General features: G+C 41.5%; 1 protein-coding gene across 1 annotated transcript in view; it reads right to left on the bottom strand.

The window, feature by feature from the left end:
* The window catches only part of LHFPL2 (LHFPL tetraspan subfamily member 2), a 128,040-nt gene extending 114,932 nt beyond the window's left edge, over positions 1-13,108 (bottom strand). Inside the window, exon 1 of the mRNA XM_064438656.1 lies at positions 12,907-13,108. The gene's annotated coding sequence lies outside the window, so the exon portion shown is untranslated. The remainder of the gene's footprint in view (positions 1-12,906) is intronic.
* Between the last annotated feature and the right edge of the window lie 5,407 nt (positions 13,109-18,515).

The raw sequence follows: 18,515 nt of genomic DNA, 5'->3' as shown, positions 1-18,515 counted from the left end.
CAGACAAACTATTTCTATCATCTGGTAATGAGATAAACACAGATTAAGAGGTATGCCATTTGCTTCTTAAGAGCGAAATTGAGATGTCTGTGGTGATCCAAAGACAACAGAGCACTCCCTGCCCTAAGCAAGGAAGCTCACAGAAAGCTGCTGTGGAGAGAGGAGAGAGCTGTGGGTTTTGCCTGGAGGAGCCAAGATTTCAGAGTCCCTGTTGAGCCCTTGTGTCCACCCTTGCACCGTCACTTAGACCTTCTTCCTGCTCCTTTCTTTACAAGGACAATGCTATGCACATAGGACTCTTCCAGATGCCTGTGATATGAAGCCAGTGCTTATTTGTTACTATTTCATTTAATGCTTTTAGCTATTCTTATCAACTACAGTTCCTTTAGAAAAAAACAAATGCTTGACTGTACCTGCTTCCTCCCTGAATAAGCAGAAACATAATGATGTTTCGAGCTTCTGAGGCTATGCAGGAAACCTCAGGAAACTAACATTAAAAACAAAACATTGCTTTCTAAAAATGAAATGGGAAATAAGCTTTATATTTTTGAGCATTTGACTGAGGTGGGGCACGTAATGGTTTAAGTCAGCCGACAAAAAGTATCAGAGAATTTTCTTTCCCCCTAGATTGCAAACTGTTTCACTATGCTACTCAATGGGACTGTAGTTACCCATTCTTCATTTATCAGACCAACATCTTCCTGAAATGGGCCATAATGTCTAAGGATTTTAGAGATGTGAAGTATATTACGTGCGTTTGCAAAGATGACTACACATACACTGCTCCCCTCAGCTGATGAATGATGCCTCCGCTCAGACAGACAGACACAGGTCTGATGCACTGGATTTTAATTAACCAGTACTTATAAATAACCTTTCACATTACTATATACAGAAAACCACAAGTAAGTAATGACAGCATTGATTTTGATCAGTCCTTGTCTTTGTTCAGTCCTTCCAGTAGAGGAAAGTATATTGGAAAGAGACATATTTGTTTTCAAAATTGTCTGGCTTGTTTGATGTAATCTGAACTCTTCATCCTCACTTTAAAAAAATGTACTCAATAAAATAATATATTCTCCTTAGTCACAAGAGCAAGCATGAATGGAGAGTGAAGCAATAAACATCAATGCCTGCAAATGTAGACTGTCCCCTGGTAGAGAACTCTATGGCCATAGATAAGGATTCAGATGCAAAACGTCAAATGGAAGTTTTGTCAATTGGTTATTAAATTTTTTTTATGATGTCAGAACTTCTTGAGCATTTGAGACAATTTCCAACATCTTTAGGAATTGTGTAGTACAGAATGAAGAATAAAATAATTTCTGACAACTCTGACAGATACGTCTTGCTATTATTATTATTATTACTACTACTACTACTATTATTACCACGCTCAAAATTTTAACCATGATTACTGAAGGAAGAAAGGATGGTAGTAAAGAATTCTTTGGATTGTCATTTAATTAGTGATCTCCCTTCCATAATCTAACCTCCAAAAAGAGTGTTTAGCAGTTTTCTCCTAAAAACTACGGTCTGGTTATATAAAAACTTAGAAAAATCACTATCATAAGTACCACATCCAAAGTCACTGATCAATCTATCAACTGACTGATAGCTAGATACAAGGCCATTTTTCTTTTATTTCTTTGCAGTATAACTCAATAGCAAAATGCTAAATGGAGAAAAAAACATTAAAAAGATTTTATTTGGACTGTTTTCACAGATTGTATATAAAGTATGAACTCCTCAGATGTATCCCCTGATTCTCTGGCAAAGAGTCTTGCACTATTCTTCAGCTAAAATGCAGTCTGTCGGATATCTAAACAGTAGGTTCATGTTATCTGACATACTTCTCAGTATCATCAGTTAATGACATGGCCAAACCTTCCCCTGTCTATACAGGAGAGGTGTCTTAGTCCAACAGAAGAGCTGGATGACTTTCCTGTCTAAATAGAAAACTTATCTTCCTTTATCAATTTTGAAATACCCAGCTGTGATGCTGTTGACTATGACTAATTGCATTTGGCACAGCTTTAATAAACCTTCAGAGAAGAGAACTGTATTTGCTATATGCAAATACATCATCAGTTCAAGTATTTGCAGGTATCGGATGATGATATTTTAACATGAAAATACTGTGTTTTCCTATAGTTTATTCTTAAGGTAGTCACAAAACAACTCTGCTGTAGTAACATCAATTAATGTTCACTCAGTGTGTAGAAATCAAAGTAGCTACCATATACAAACATCCCAACAATAACAAAAAAGCACTCACAGTTATTTACAACAAACTTCATCTCACCTACACAAACACAAACGTTGCCTTTCCTTCCCTACCTCCAAAGCCACATACTTCAATAAAGCCCACTTCAATATGTGAAGTAAACTGTGCAGAGTTTCAGTATGATTAATCTACTTCAGCAGCAGATGTGGGAACAGACTACAAAGGCTCAGGAAGGAACTTCCTAATACCTGCACGATCCTTGCCTCTTTAACCCAGCCTCCACTGCAGCAGCAAAGGATAATCTGGGAACTGGAACAACCACCAGTAACATCGAAAGGTCTAATACCTGGTACAAAAAACACAATCCTCTATGGCAGTATAATGACTACACAGGCTTTCCACCTCCAGGCAAAGTTACTTCCACAGGGAAAAGGAGGATAAAATTGTTTATTTGGTATTACAAGAATAGAGGAAACATTTAGGTGGTAAGACAGGAAGAAGCCTGCAGATACAATTTGGAGTGAAAAGCATTATGAATTTAACCCCCATAGCCACTTTGGAAAAAATCAGTGAAAGTGTGTTAAAAATATTAATACATGACAGAAAAGTAAAGAATGCATGTGCAACACATGGCTGTGTCTTCATTAATGCCAGATTACCATCTGGTACATTACCATCTGGTATGATCACCATGCAATACAAATTTACCCCTGAGCAGGTGCAGACACAATCACATTTCTGTCAAGTTTGCCAGAGTGCAAGATGCTGCATTCATCCTGACTTCATGTCAGCTGAAGGCGGACAAACAATACCTGGTCTGGCATTGTCAGTCGTAGAGAGAAGAACAATATCTGACAGCAGAAAATCTACTAGTACAAGGTTAGCATCAAAATTTGGGCTGATGAGGTGTGTTTACATGAGATGTTTGCATCGTATGGTTATGAGTTTTTGATCTGCTGGTGAATGCCCTAAAGACATACCATTGAATTAACACTCTCAATCAATCCAGTAAATCAGTGTCTGTAGAATAATAAGTAGCACAGCATCCTACCCCCTCTATACCATTCTGTCCCCATCAGAGATCTAAGAGCTTTCAGTCTTTTCTCCAACTGCAGGGAATCTCGCATATTTTATGTTCATGTCGACAGTTAAATTATATCTATAGTAGAAGGGAGAAGGGCAGAGAAACTACAAACTTCCATATTAAATACAACTTCACACATGCATAGGAGAAAATAAATCAGAAAAAAAAAAGTTAGGATTACAGACATAGCTGCTTAGATTGCCTAAATGAGACAATATGTATTAGCTCATCTGGCAGTTTAGCATACTGAAATGAAACATAATTTGTAGTTGACGCCAACTGGCAGGAGACAGACAAATGCTCGTGATAATTTTTGTGTTTGGTTAAAAATGGACTTCTGCCTTAAATTGTAAGGAAAATTAATAGGAGGCTTTCAGTCTACAAAGTACAAGATTTGCATATGCTACCTTGAGCTGCTAACTCACAGAAAAATGTCTTGAGTTTTTACAACTTAAAAAGACAAATCTAAAATTATGCCAGCTCAAATCTTCACCCAGCACCCCCATTTCCAAGAGCAGCCAAAAGCAGATGTCTGGGGAAGAGGATAAGAATAGTGTAAGCGTTTAGTCATACTTTCCCCAAATACTCTCCAGTCTCCAATAATTTGCAGCTCTGAGACTTTCAAAGCCAGAGGTCATGCTTATGTATTTAATAATCCCCTACAGACTATTTCTTCCATTCATTTTGTCCAGGCTCCCTTTGAATCGGTATAAATTTTCAGTATCCACCACATCCTGTGGAGTTACACAACTTAATGATATGTGCATGAAACAAAACTCCTCTTTTTGCTGTTCCGAACCCAACACCTGCTAGTTTCATTTCCATGTCCATCAGTCTTGTACTGGGAGAGACAACGAACAACTGATTCCTATCACCCTCAACATGCAGTTCATGTTTTTATAAAACTATCATCGCATCCCCAGTTGTCTCTTCTCCTCACCAGCTTAACTGTTCATTGTGTGGAAGGTGTTATGCAACTCTGATTGTCCCTGCAGTGAACAGAAAAATAAAATATACATTTAGTCTTTCTACTATGGCCTTACCTTCCCTGAATGTTCTTTTTATTCCCTGATAATCTGTTGGCCCTACAGACTCGCTGTAGCAGGCTTCCTGCTCCTCAACTTATTCCTCTAATTCTTTTCTAACCTGCCTTCTTATGGACATTTAATTCTGCCAGAGTTTGACCTTCCTGCTCTCCTCTTTCACACAGGACTGGTACTTTTTTAAGTACACTACTACCCCGGAAGTGCATTTTTTCAACAAGCTTTGATTATACAATTAGCTAGTGTTAATATTACATGAACAGACAAGGACGGAGGCCAACCATTTCTTGTAAAAATATTTACCTCCATCACCTGTAAATTAATGGAAAGCCTTGAGGTGAAAGGAGGTTTCCCTCTGAGCATTAGCATTGGCATGAATTGCTTTCCCCAGTCCATGGGACTACCAGAAATCTAATGAATTTTTCTTTCCACAGATATTCAATACACATGGCTAATTTAAATCACTTGCTCTACAAGGAAAATACTTTGTCCTAAAATTTTCTCTTTCCTCTACATTTCCTTCCCTGAAAGGATAATTACAAGCAAAAAAAAAAAAAAGACACTTAGTTAAAAATTTCTTCCCCTTTTTTATGTAAGATTTCCAAAGAATATTTGTTTCAGGATTTTCAGGATTTGTATGATGAGATAAAGGAAGCTATTCTATTACCAGACAACGTTAATCTAGAAAAGGTAGCATGCTTAGTAGAGGAAAATATGAGAATTCAAAATGACAAACTGGATGAACGACCTGAAAAACCAATGTCATCTTCACTAAGAACATATACAAGATGCTACAGCTAGGCAGAAATAACCAGCTATAAAACCACCAGTGAGAACATCTTAGAACATGCGTCCTTGGATGAAGACCTGGTGGATCACTGTCTGACTATGAAAGAGAGCCACAGTGCTGTGAAAAAGACATGTGTATCAATAAGTATGACGATGATCCCATTCCATTTTATTCAACATCATTAAAACCCCAAGTGGAATACAGTCTTAACTTGGACAGAACAAAAAAAATGTGTAATGGAAGATAACCCAAAGAAAGCAACAAAAATAACTGGTGTACAGAAAATAGCACATGTGAGGTCAAAGAACTGAGCTTAAAGAAATAGCAGGCTATGATAGTTGAGATGAAAAATAATAGAACACATTGTAAACAGAAAAACAATTATTTGTTTCATCCAAGACAGAGGCAGGACAAGCAGTTATGGTGTTAAACTACAACAAAGGTGTGATTTCAATAACATGAAAAGAAAATTTTGTTGTGACACGATGACGTCAGGGAGACTGATGAGTTCCTCAGACGAAGTCACAGACGACAGATATGGATGATCTTAACCTGAGGCAGATTAATGGACCAGATGACTTAATAAGGCCTCTTCCAGTCCTGTCTTTTTATGATCTTTTCCTTGGGACCTGAGGCAGAATCTCTTCAGTGATTTAACAACAACAACAAAAAAAGGGGGTGGGGGGTGTGTGTTACAGGGCTACCTCAGAAAAAAAACAAGTTTACAAAAACCTGTTCACACATGAACTATTAATTCAGACCCTTTCCCTGCCCAGCTCCAAGAAGCCTGTGGAAAGAAAGGAAGACTAGCAGCCAAGAGCTGGAGAAATTGTGCTGAAAGCATAGACTTCTATTATCTGACCTTCCCTAGACATTCTTTAAATGTGGCTTGGAAGCAGACGCATACTCTGCAGAGTACAGCGCATATGTGCAAGCACAACACTCCTGATGAACCCTGAAAGCAACAGATTGCACATCTAGTGTGCAATGCATCCAGTGTGCAACAAAAAACCTAGGTAAATTCTGCTGATATGGGCTGATCAAGTGCCAATGAATCAGAACATTCCTAAGGCTCTGTTTTAGATTGGACTTTCACTCTTTCACGTTAACATGTCCCATTCTTGCACTGTGCAAGCTCAAGAAAGGCTGGATATTTCTGTACTCAAATTTGGCTGCGATGAAAGGCAAGCTCTAATTCAAGCTGTCAGGGCTGTCATGGAATGCGGTCTGGGTCACTGAGATATAAAGATTGGTTGAAGGTAATTACACTGATTTTATGCAGTCATGATCATGACTAATGACTGAATAAACATGTATGCACAACACAAACCTCATGCACATTTCTGCAAACTGGATACCTCTGCTAAATTATCTAGCATCTCAGCAGAGCAATCAGCTGGGCAGTCTGTGGAAAACCTTGCACACCAGCTGTCATGTACTATGTCTATTAGTAGCTTAAAGAAAACCTATAACAGAGAAAAAAGAGATCTTTGTTAACTCTTGAAAGGTAAACCATACCAGAGCAACACTGTCTTGAGAAAAAACAATGCAGAGAGAGAAAGGAGACATAACATTGGATGAAACTTTCTATCAAGCATAAAACCGTAATTTCATTGTCATGCCAAACTTGGCCCACCACTTAATATTGAACTCCTATGTTAAAACAATTTTCTAAAAGCACAGAAACAAATCCACAAATATGGCTGAATTTAAAATTAACATTTGTGCAACTAATCTCAACATGTAAACACTATAAAAGAATACATTACCCTATTTAGACTAGAATGTACATTTGAAATTTTCTTGTAAACTTTAACATTATTCAGGCTTGCCTATACAGAATAATGCTCAGGTTCTATAAGGTGTCTGTTCTGAAATACAGTTACAATAGCTAAAATTGTCACATTGATCATGTTTACTTACTGCCTTATTTTGTGAAATAAGTCCGTTACATAGAAGGCTAAGAGCTATAGTTATTTGCATGAGATACCCTCCACCATTTGTATTAGAAGCACAATTCAATATGTACTGAATAGTTGTGCAGAAAGATGCTGCCATTCTTTGCACACAAAGAACTCTCTTGAGAAATTCTGTACAAATCTTGCTTTAGTAAACTCATCATCTGACGAACTGTCGTCTTACCTGCAGCACCTTTCTTTTACAGGCACTTTACTGCAGGAACCGTAACTATATTTACAGCTCTACATATATGTTACTTAGATAACATTTCTGGAAAAAAACCCACGACCCCTATATATGAAAATATTTTTTGTTACAGCTTTCCCTCTATGAAATTAGTCTTTGCACAGGACATATCAAAGCAATACACACACACTAAGACACAAAACAAGAGTACCTAACCATTAAAATAAAGCTGCTCTCAAATGCATTTGCCAGCATATAAAACCAGTGCAGTAACACCACCACGCACTTTAGTGATGAGGTCAGGTTTTGAGACATGAAAGTTCAATGAAAACTCTGAAAAACCTGTTTATAATGATCCTGGACATAAGCCTGCAAGCTGCAATTCACTGACCTATGTAAACTGATTTTGCTTTCAGATAATTTCCTGGTGAATACTATTGCAAAATCTGTAAACACAGATGGCACCAACTGGCACCCTATCTGCAACCCCAACAGAAGATCAAATACAGAGACTGAATTTATCCTTCCACATCACAAGTGATTCTTTCCAAACAGGTTTAAGGGATTATGCCTGGAAGCTGAAGCAAAAAAGTTCTGTCACAGCTACCCAAAGTCTCAGCCACCCTGAGAAGTCGCACTGCTCAAATTAAGCTGGTTTAAAAACTGTACAGCTCTTCATAAACTGATGCAACTTTCAGTTCAGACCAAGCCCAGGTTATAATTGCTACAATTATCATGTTGACCGTTTCTATTAGCAGTAAACTTACAAGATGTTTTTCTAAAGCATCGTAACAGAAAAACCTACTTGGGATCAAAAAGAATGCTGCAAAATGAAGAGGCCAATAACTTACAGTTGAACTTTAAAATAAGCATGAATTGCACTGTTAAAGCCTATTATATGATTTTATCTGCAAAACTTACGGTTATTCATCTGGAACAAGTGACAGCATTACTCCCGTTACTGCTGAATTGTCATAAACAACGCATGAGAATACGTACAACATGCGCAATGCCGGGTATTAGCAAACATGAAGGTCAATTAGCAAACTCTAAAGCTAATTCAAACCCAAGACATTTTCACCAATAAGATATTAGATACCATGTATAAAACATTAATCCAACAATACCTCCACAGTCTTTAAGATAATAAGACAGTATTAAGACAAAGCAATGTGAAATGGAGCATTGACACCAATGACAAAGGAGGCTGTATAGCTGCTTTGGCAATATTGCTTTGTTGATCCATTCTGAGCACTAGAAGCTGTATAAAGGTGAAAAGATCTGAAAATCAGCTTAAAGTAAGGCTTCCTTGTGGTTCATTATTATAGTCCTCTCACTGGCTGCAACACAATATGATGCCTTCTCCAGGACATTTTTTCCTCTTTTTATAGTATTCCATTTTCATGGTTTATTATTTAGTTTACATGCTTTCAATGTGGGCCTCAAAGAAACCCTCAAAGAAAACCCCACCCATCAACATTTAAACCAATATAAATAAGAAATGTTTTAAGGAACAAATATTGCTGCAGGACTCTGCTCATGCAGCTATGTCTTAAACATTCTGGATTCTCCTTTGAAGAGCTCACATCTAACTCTACTATACAGCTACAAGCTGAGAAAGATAGTATGATTATGAGGACCAGACAACAAGAAAAACTGGAAAAATTAATCGTTAGCAACAGACTGATTTTTTTTTTATTACATATGCTAAATGAGAAACTGGACCCTACTGATAGTGTGGACAGCACAACAGTCTCTAAATATCTCCTGCTGTGATTTGTTTGTGCTCAGTCATGGAAAAGATAATTGCCCAACTGCTATACATATTCCCTGAGTTTAGAATTTCAGATATATTCCTGATCCACTCACACAGATCGGGCATATTTGCAGTCACTTTCTTGCTTTTGCAGCAAATTTATAATTTAATTATTTTTACATTGTGGATTTTGTTTTCTTTGGAATTATCTTCCACAAAATTATCTTCTAGGAAAACACTTCTAGGAAAATTGATTATTCTCCAATTAACTGGTGTTGAAATGCATATCCCTGGCTTATGTCTGACCTCCTAAAGTCTAAACATAGGGAGAAACAAAGGCAATTAAAAATTTTTAAGATCTCAGATGAGCAGTGAAGTATTTTCCAAAATGCATTACTACTTTCAGTAAAATAACATGAAAATGACTGAAAACCATTTGCTTTACTTAGAAAACTGTATAAAAATAAAATAATAGAACTGTCATTTACACAGTTTTCAAAGTATCTGACCATACCTCCCCAGCAATTTTAGAAGACAAGCAATAACACCACTAGTTTTTTACCTGGGCTTTACAAAGGCCCCACATTTAGCTTAATTCCTGTTCATCTGTATGTAGGACAAGGATTTTGGAAGAACCCTGTTAGTTCCACATTTCCAGGGCAGATTTTAGACACCGTGACCCAGAAGAATCCTGTCTATTTTTGTGAAAGCTGTAAGACCAGAAGGGAGAAATAATCTAAGCAAAAGTCTTTGGCATCATTTTAACAGACTCGTCAGCTATAATCACATCAGCAACTGTCCCTGCATCAAAGAAAGGGCTCTGAGAGCCAGTAACACCTTCCAGCCGCTCACCACCTCTGCCCTTGCTCCCAAGTGAGTTCACAATGTTGACACCCCAAATGATTTATCCCCTAGGCAGAAAGCAAAGATATGGGAACTGTTGTGGGGGAAGGGAGGCACTGAAAACAGAGAGGAAAGCAGCAAATGGGAAGACACAGAAAGCCCCTGTTCATGGGGAAGGAAGGAATGAGGACACAAAACAAATTCTCTCATTGCCAAAAGCCACCAGCAGTTCACGAGTTGATCTTTGCTCTCCTACCCACAGGCTGGATGGTGCCAAGGGTCAGCCAACAAGAGGAACCGTGTGTGCTTGTGCCTATGTACAAATACACATGCGCGTAGGAAGCAAGAACAGTTAGGGACAGCAGAGCAGCCATCCTCAACCCACCTCCAAGCTTCACCAAACAGCTCTGGGATCATTGCACTGCAAGGGGGATGCCCAGCCGCTTTGGTGAGGACGACTACTACATGAAGGGACTTTTTCCTTTTCATCTTATAATGAGTTGGCTTTAAGATGCTGAGGGTGAAATTCCTAGAAACTGTTTGTTGCCTACAGTGGATAACACAGAATCTTACATCAGCAAGGAACTGCCATCCCGTGTTCAACATGTCCCCTCATCACAACCACCGCTTCTTTTTCACTGAGGAGCCCTCCAACTGGTACTGATGTTTAAAAAAGGAGCAACTTCTGGAAATACAAATTTTGATGAATAATCATTGTGCTCTTCACATCACTCAGAAAAACAATGAATCCTCCTTTTCATCTAATTATTATTTAAACAGTAATGTCTACACCATACACAAAATATTGGCTTTCTTCCCTGGTGCCAGCTATATAGTCACCTGCAGCCCAGCCAGGTTCTGCTGATGCAACAGCATATAGCACTTAGTATGTCATTGTCCTACTGTATTACAGAACACTGCAAGCAATTTTCACAGCTACAAGCTATAACATGAAAAAGGATCATGGCAGTTATTGGCTTCCTTTCAGTCTCTGCCGGCTGTATACCTGATCCAAATGTACCAGCCCAGCACAATCATGTGTGACTTAGAAGATGTGGAGGCATATGCTTTGATTAATTAGGTTAAAAAAAGGACTGTAACATTCTTATACGGAAATGTTGTGTCCTGTCCCAGTGATTTATACTCTTAAAAGCAAATGACACACTACTGTTACTTGCCTGACATGTGGGTACATCATCACGCAAGCATTTCCCAGAATGCTTAATAAAAACAGATGATTAACTAAAAAAAGATAAAGTGGGCAATTTCCAACATACTGATTAAACCCACTCATGACCCAGACAGAGGACACTTGTGAAGAAAGCAGTGACATGATTAAAGCTGGAGTGGCTGCAACTAGCATATGCAATGAAAATTGAGGAATGGTCCCATGAAACTGTGTTTGAGATAAAACCTTCTCAATAACAACTGTCCTAACAGAGCAGACTGACAGTCTGTCTATATCCTGCATCTAACAATGGGTGGACATGGAGAGAATTCTCAAGAAAGTGCCAGAGATTAATTGGGATTATATCTTTGTAGTATGGTCTATTCAGAAAAATAAACTGAAACATTGATTTTGGTGTCACTGACATTTTCTAATAAGCCACTTTTTGTGCACAGCATGTATTTAGGCCCCAATGAGCTACAGCTCTGCAAGCTTTCTGTGACTAAAGCAAACCCCTGACAACAATGGGACTCCGTGCAGGTGTGAGCTTCCACTGCCAGAACCCACTGCAGGAGTGGGACTGAGCAGACGCTTACATTAAGGTATCTGTAATGGTACCTAGGAACGTTTCCCTAAGAAAGCCAAACTTTATAATTAACATATATAATATTTTCTTCTAGATGAGGTCAGCTAGAGCTTTTAAATTGTTTTCAGTTATTCCTAATAACACATCTCTCATCGGGATGCACACACTCGCAGCATCTTGCCTGCTTACTTCTGGCTTGGTATAAACTTGCTGCGATGGAGCAACCCGGCTGCTCAGCCACCAGGTACCAGCAGCACGGGCACTTGTCTGGACACAGCGCTGCCAGGCCGTGTTGTTTTACTTGACGTTGCTCCAGCACACCCGCAAATTCTGTATTAACAGATTCAACCTCAGCGGTGTGTTACTGAGTTGCTTTGGAGCAACGCCTAAAGTACCAACAAACCTTCACAGGTAATTTGTGCCATCTGCTTCTTGCCCTTTCCTGAAGGGCCCTGCGAAACAAAATACCCTCGCGTCCCTCCCCGCCCCCCCACAAAAACCGAACCCGGAAAGGCAAAGGGAAGGAAGGACACACCGGAGGGGGAAAGGCGCCAGGGTGAGCTTTGAACCCTCTCTCAGGGCAGAGAACCCGGGCAGCACGCTGAGGAGAGGCGCGGCCGCCGCCGGCCGGAGAGGCCCCAGGTACCGCGGCCGGTGGGTGCGGGCCTGGCCGGGGACAGCCCGGCTCCCGCTCCTACCCGCCTCATCGCGCTCCCCGTCCCGCACCAAGCCGCCGCCGCCGCCGCCGCTCCGCCCGGCGGCGACCGGCACCCCGACAGCAATCGCGACCGCTCGGTGCTGCGTCCGTGTCGGCCGGGCGGGACCCCGTCCCAGCGTCGCCGTGGCAGGGAACCCCCGCCCGCTGCCGGGCGGCGGGAGCCGCGTTCCGCCGGGGCTGGCTGCTCCGCGGCACCTCCGCATTGGAGGGAGCGAGGGAAGGAGGCAGCCCGGCGACTCCGGGCGCCCTGCCGCCGGCCGGGTCGCGCCCTGGCTCCCCGCCCCTCCGCGGGGAAGGGGCGAGCGAGTTCCCTCCCGCCCGCCACGCCGCTTCCCCGGCAGACACAGGCCGGCTCTCGCCGACGCCACAGCCCCATCCCCCGCCGTTACCTCCGCGCCCTGCCCCGTCCCCCTGCGGCGGCTTCCCGGCCCGTCCTGAGGCTGCAGCCCGGCCGCCGCAAGGGCAATGAATGGAAACGCGCCCAAGCGCTTCCCTCCCTCCTGCCCTCTCATAACTCCAGCGGTGTCGCCGCCGCCGCCGACTCACCTCCGCCGGGCACTGGCGGCTCCTACGCGCTGGGGCTCCGCTCCTGCCGCCGCCTCCGGCCCGCGCCCCGCCGGGCTCGCCCTCGCCGGCTCCCGCCGCGACCATGCACCGAGGGAGGAGGAATGGGATTCCGGCGATCGCGGACCCGGCCGCCCCCAGCCGGAGGGAGGGAGGGAGAGGCGGCGAGGGGCGGGGAGGGACGGGACGCGGCCGCCCTGCCCAGGACCGGCCCCCTCGCACTGACGTCCCCGCTCTCTCACCGCCGGCCGCGACAAGGGTGCCCGTACCCGGCGGGGAGCGCCCGGAGAGGGGCCAGGCGGGAGCCGGGCGAGGGTAGGGCGGGAGGCCCCGTCCGGCCCGCTGGGGCCCGCAGCGGTGGGGCGGGCACCCGGCACCGCGGACACGGGCGGTCTGGTGCGTCCCGCCACCCCGGTCAGGGTCACGGCTGTCCCAGCCGCCTGGCCTCAGGGGAGGGACCCTGGAAACAGCCCACATAAACGCTGGTGCCCCATCCCGGCGGTTTAAATAACCAAGGGTCCTTCAGCTACCCCCTCCGACGGCCCTGGCTCGGGGCCGGCAGCGGCCTGCACGGCGGGCAGCCTCAGGGCCTGTGCTGGCCGCTGTGCTTCTCACGACCGTGAATCTGCCCCACCGGACACGCTTGTGCACGATGCATTGAGCAGAAAGTGGTAAACACCAACTCTCCCCATTTCCAAACATTTCTTAGTCTAGACCTTCTGAAAAAAAAATGCAGTTAATACTTACACAATTTACATTGCAAGAAAATGTCTCCAAAATTGCCTGCAAAGCTTTTTGAACATTTTACCCTCAGAACAAATAGTTTCCCACCAGTCTCCCTTTAAAATCCCTGTTACTACTCTCCCAGTTTCAAAGCAGCACCCTGATGACCCCAGCTTTTCAAGGTCTTCATAATTTTCAAAGTGTCTTAAGATGTCTAACATTAAGCACATGCATGTCTACTAGCATCTGCATAGAAAATTATGGTTTAGGCTCGGACATGCCTCCGCATGCCTCTGCTATTCCCTGCTGTTGGGCCCTCATGTAATACGCTGATAGTTGCAAGTGGATGACAGGTGTCTAACTTCATAGAGCTCTTCACAATGTCAGCTTCACTTGCTACAGTGAACTGGTTGTTGGAGTAGATAAAACCAGCCACTAAGTGGGTCAACAAAATAAATCACTCTGGGTATCTCAGAGACATAAATGACGTGCTGCACCAGTGCAAAACCTGATTTGCTGCAGCTAAAACTGTCCCCCTCCTGGGAGAAAGGAACTCTCTTTTCACAGCTATCAGAACGATATCTTTCACAAACACTGCACTTACTTGGAGCTATGGTTTTGGCCTGAATTACTCTTTCACTCTAATGATAGGGAGGGATCAATGCAGGCTGGCCCTGCTGACTGCTGGAGACTCCAAAGTCTACACCTGTACGAGGGCACACTCCATCTGGCTGGGTCCAGTTGCTGGGTCTGTGCCTTTTCAGTTAGTGTCTGCTGCTCAGAAAACCAAAAGTCAGTTAATGTTTTCCTATGCAGGAGGAAGAAACAAGCACAAAAACCCAAGAATTATGTTCCTGTGGCAGAAACATTAAAAACATACGCAGCTCTCTACACTTATTGAAAAGAGAGCATATGCTTTCATGCCTGATTATTGTCCAAATTTGTATCCTTATGTTACTTTTCCCCTTTCTTTCTGGACCAGCAATCAAATGAAACATTCTAAAAAAGTTTTATTAGAGACATTTTTGTTTGTTCCCATTAAAGACTCTGGAAATTCATTTTCTACAAAATAAGGGTGTCTTTGTAAAGCTGAACTCTCTGTGACCTCCAAGAGCAGCTACTTTAACATACAATAGGAGACAACTCAATAGGCCTGTCCAAAAATAAACATCTCGTCAAGGAGTATTTTAACCCTAGAGACTTCACAAAAATACAGCAGTCACAATGTTACTTGATAATACAAAATGAATGTAATAGATGTTATTAATTTTCAAAAAGCTACAAGACCTTTTGCATTCCAGTTTTTGAGTGCACTTTGAGCTAGTCTCAGTGACAGATGACTCCACTACTTTCAGATCAGTGTTTTCCGAAACAGATAAATGCCCCATGCCATTTCAAAAGGATGTGTTAGAACCATGATACTCCATCAATAACATGAAACCAAGAAGTATGAAACCTGCATTGCAACTATTCTTGTAGCAAAGATCAGTTTCCTCACTGATCATCTCTTAACTCCAAAAGAGATAAAGTGCCTATTGATTTAATAAAGCTCACCTAGAATCAAAGGAAATAATTATTAATGCATCCCTGCTATGTTCATTTATGAAGTTTGCTTCTAAACATAGACACCATGTGTGTCCAAATTGCATATAAGTCTCTCTGCAATTAACAGACAGAATAAGGAGGGATGTCATCATGGTTCATGTGGTAGTGGATCCAGTGGCAGCAGCAGCCTCTTCTTCCTCCTCCACTAACTGTTTAAAAATTGTTTGCTATTTAAAAAACACACAGCAGGAACAGTTACACAGGAATAGTTACACAGTCCTGCTATCAGTTAGTGCTGGTGTGCAGGCTTAGCCATTGGATGAAGTAATTACTAATGGGAATGATGACACTAGGTAATACGAAAGTGATAACCCACAGAACACTATGATAAAGTTGTTAAGGAACTGATTACAGACTCACAGTATTGCATGTCGTACAAAGGGCAACCATGGCTTAGAACATTTTAATTCGGGCTATCAGATAGTCCAACCCCATTGGGTGCTGTCTGGTACCCAGCACAGGTTGTTACAAATACTTTTTACCACACTACCCTGGATGCAGTAACTTCTGTAGCAAGCTTGGTGTGTCAGGTTGTGCAGCTGAATGGTTCTGGGGATTAGAGAACAGTCATGAGCAGGCTGTTTGTACTAGGAGGTAGGAAGCAGCACTCTGAAATCCCCTGATCTGGCCCTGAAGGCCAAGGATGGGGACCAAGACAGATCTAAGCACAGCATAACATTTTCTTAACTTGTAATGCTTATTTATTTGGAATTGGTGTGAGAAACTTGGTATTTCCTTCTATCACAGTAGCAAGGTTTTAATGCTAACTAATTACGATATTGGCTTTGATGTGCAGCTATAAACATTTTTATTTTGATTATCTGAAACCCAACTGCACAAACAAATAACTCATCACCAGAACTTAGTACATATGCATTATCCAAACAGGAAACGGAGATGTCAAACAGTCACACTTTGGATTAAGTAAGATATGAGATGGAAAAGATGATATAATGTTTTTTCCTCTTGCTCATAGATCTTCCCAAGTATTAACTTTGCAGGCATTCATTTGTTTAGACAGTTTTCCTCCCTAAACATTGGTTTACTTATAACCCCAGATAGTAATACCTGACATCATTTTGATTGATCTATTTAAATTCTCCGTGGGCTGTTAGAATGAAGGATTATTTTACGCTGAAATTTCCTGAAGTTCACCTGAACAAACACAGCCTTGGATGTGACCCAAAAAACATTCTCTGAAGGTTATAAGAATGGAATATAGACAGGGCAGACAAAACAGGATAGCAGAATGTACAACCAAAGAGGCTACAACATCCAAATAACTAGCAAACAACATACAGGTTGGAAAGCAGAACAGAGACTATTTGGCTCAAAATGAAGCTCTTGCTTAGTCTGTGAATAGTCACTGGAAACTATTAAAATATTGGAGAAGATACAAAAATGTCTATATGGTACCTACATAAAGCTAAAAATTAACAAAGGGAATATCATGTGCAGATACTGAATTAGACAACATAGACTAAACAGCAAATCAATTCTACTTTATCAGCTTCAGATGTATTCATATCAGAACTATTCTCTGATTGTATATACTTTCCTGTTGTTTTTTTTTTTAAAGTGGCTGCTGTTCCAAAACTTTCTCACTGTGGAAGAGTGGAGTAGATTTCAGTATTATATTAAAATGAATGGTCTGACTATAAAAACATACAGTGAAGAATTTTACTGGAGAAAAATAATGTTGGAAAATCAACAATAAAATTGGAACTTGTCCTAAGAACTCCAGTGCAAATTGAAAGAGTGGAGTTGAGGAGACGGAAGATGGTGGGAAATATACAAAAGGGAGGATGCAATTGTGAAAGAGTTGGAGGGACTTGAGTAAGGACATGGGTGTTATTTTATTGCAGTTCGTTTGTTCTTCTACCCCACAGAAAAGTAAGATGTAAAACATCAGCTGAGATAGATCTCTAAGAAAATGTATCTTTCTCATGTAAGGCTTGTTTTTTTTTACAGCTTCAGAAACTCAGTTCCTGTAAGCACTTAGTTATGACATTTAATTTTCAGTAGTTCATTCCTCTAGAGTCAACCAGCATATGGTGTTATAGAAAAGAAGAAAAGAATCTGATCCCTCTACTCTATAGCCAGTGACAGGAGGGACAAAAAAAAAAACGGGGGAAAAAAAAAAAAAGACATTTGAAGAATTGGGAAACCCATCTGTTACGACTTGTTTTACGATAGCTTGTTAGGGACCTTGGTCATGGATCATACTCACACTGTACACGGAGTAAACACAGAGTAAAATGAGGGTGTCCTGGCCAGAATCATCTTACACTCTAAAATCAGACAAAACCCCCAATGCCTAGGCACAGACAAGCAGAAGGACGCTGAGAACTAAATAAAAACAACTACTAATAAGCATTTTTGGCAAAAATATCATTTTAACAAAAAAAAAACCCAAACCCAAATCGATCATCACGGATTGTTTCTAGTATAATGGACACTTTGGTAGCAAATGAGAGATGAGAAGAGGCTGTGGTTAAGCTGAAAAGGACATTCAAAATTAGCACCTTATGTGGTAGATAATTAAAAAAGGGTGTAAAAGCATCCTGAGTGGATAACAGCAGCATCATATGGAATCTATCAAGTTCTGAGAACAAATTTTACAGTTCAGACCCAAAATAAAACTTACGTGAGAGTTTTAGGAATGGATAGACAGAAAACATACAGTCTCTAAGCTATTAACGCACAGAATCAATCTACAATATCTAGACTATCTGCGTGTGAGGACCTATGGAGAGATTAGTGCTGAGTGGCATAAAGGGGCATAAAGATGTTGTCTGCAGAGAGAAAGAAAATAGGAGGAAGGTTTGGAAGGAAAGGCTGGGAGTTGTTTTTAACCATAATGAATTTGACCTGATGGCTTAATTCCAAAATATCCAGAGCGATATCTTGAGATTTTTGTCTCTACAGGAGAAAGAAGTCTAGGGTGACCGAGAAAAGTTAGTTCAACAGTGTACAGATTATTTTGATACTGGGAACAAGTAAAGGGGACAAAGGACATAGCTGCTTAGAGCTTCTATAGGAAAGTGGTGAAGAAAACACTCTTCCACACATGCAGACCAATGCAAGGGAGCAGCATGAATTCATCAAAACAAAAACAAATTGAAGAAATAAGGTCAGTTAAAACAAAGTGCCTGTTTTAAACTGAGACCTTTAAAAAGAAGGCAACATGAGAAGACAGGACAAAGGCTTTTGGTGGGTATCAAGAGATATCTATCAACCCTGGTTGAGTATTCTGAGATCTC

This window comes from Phalacrocorax carbo, chromosome Z (genome assembly GCF_963921805.1).
Source record: "Phalacrocorax carbo chromosome Z, bPhaCar2.1, whole genome shotgun sequence".
NCBI lineage: Eukaryota > Metazoa > Chordata > Aves > Suliformes > Phalacrocoracidae > Phalacrocorax > Phalacrocorax carbo.
This window is presented reverse-complemented; position numbering and strand designations above follow the sequence as displayed.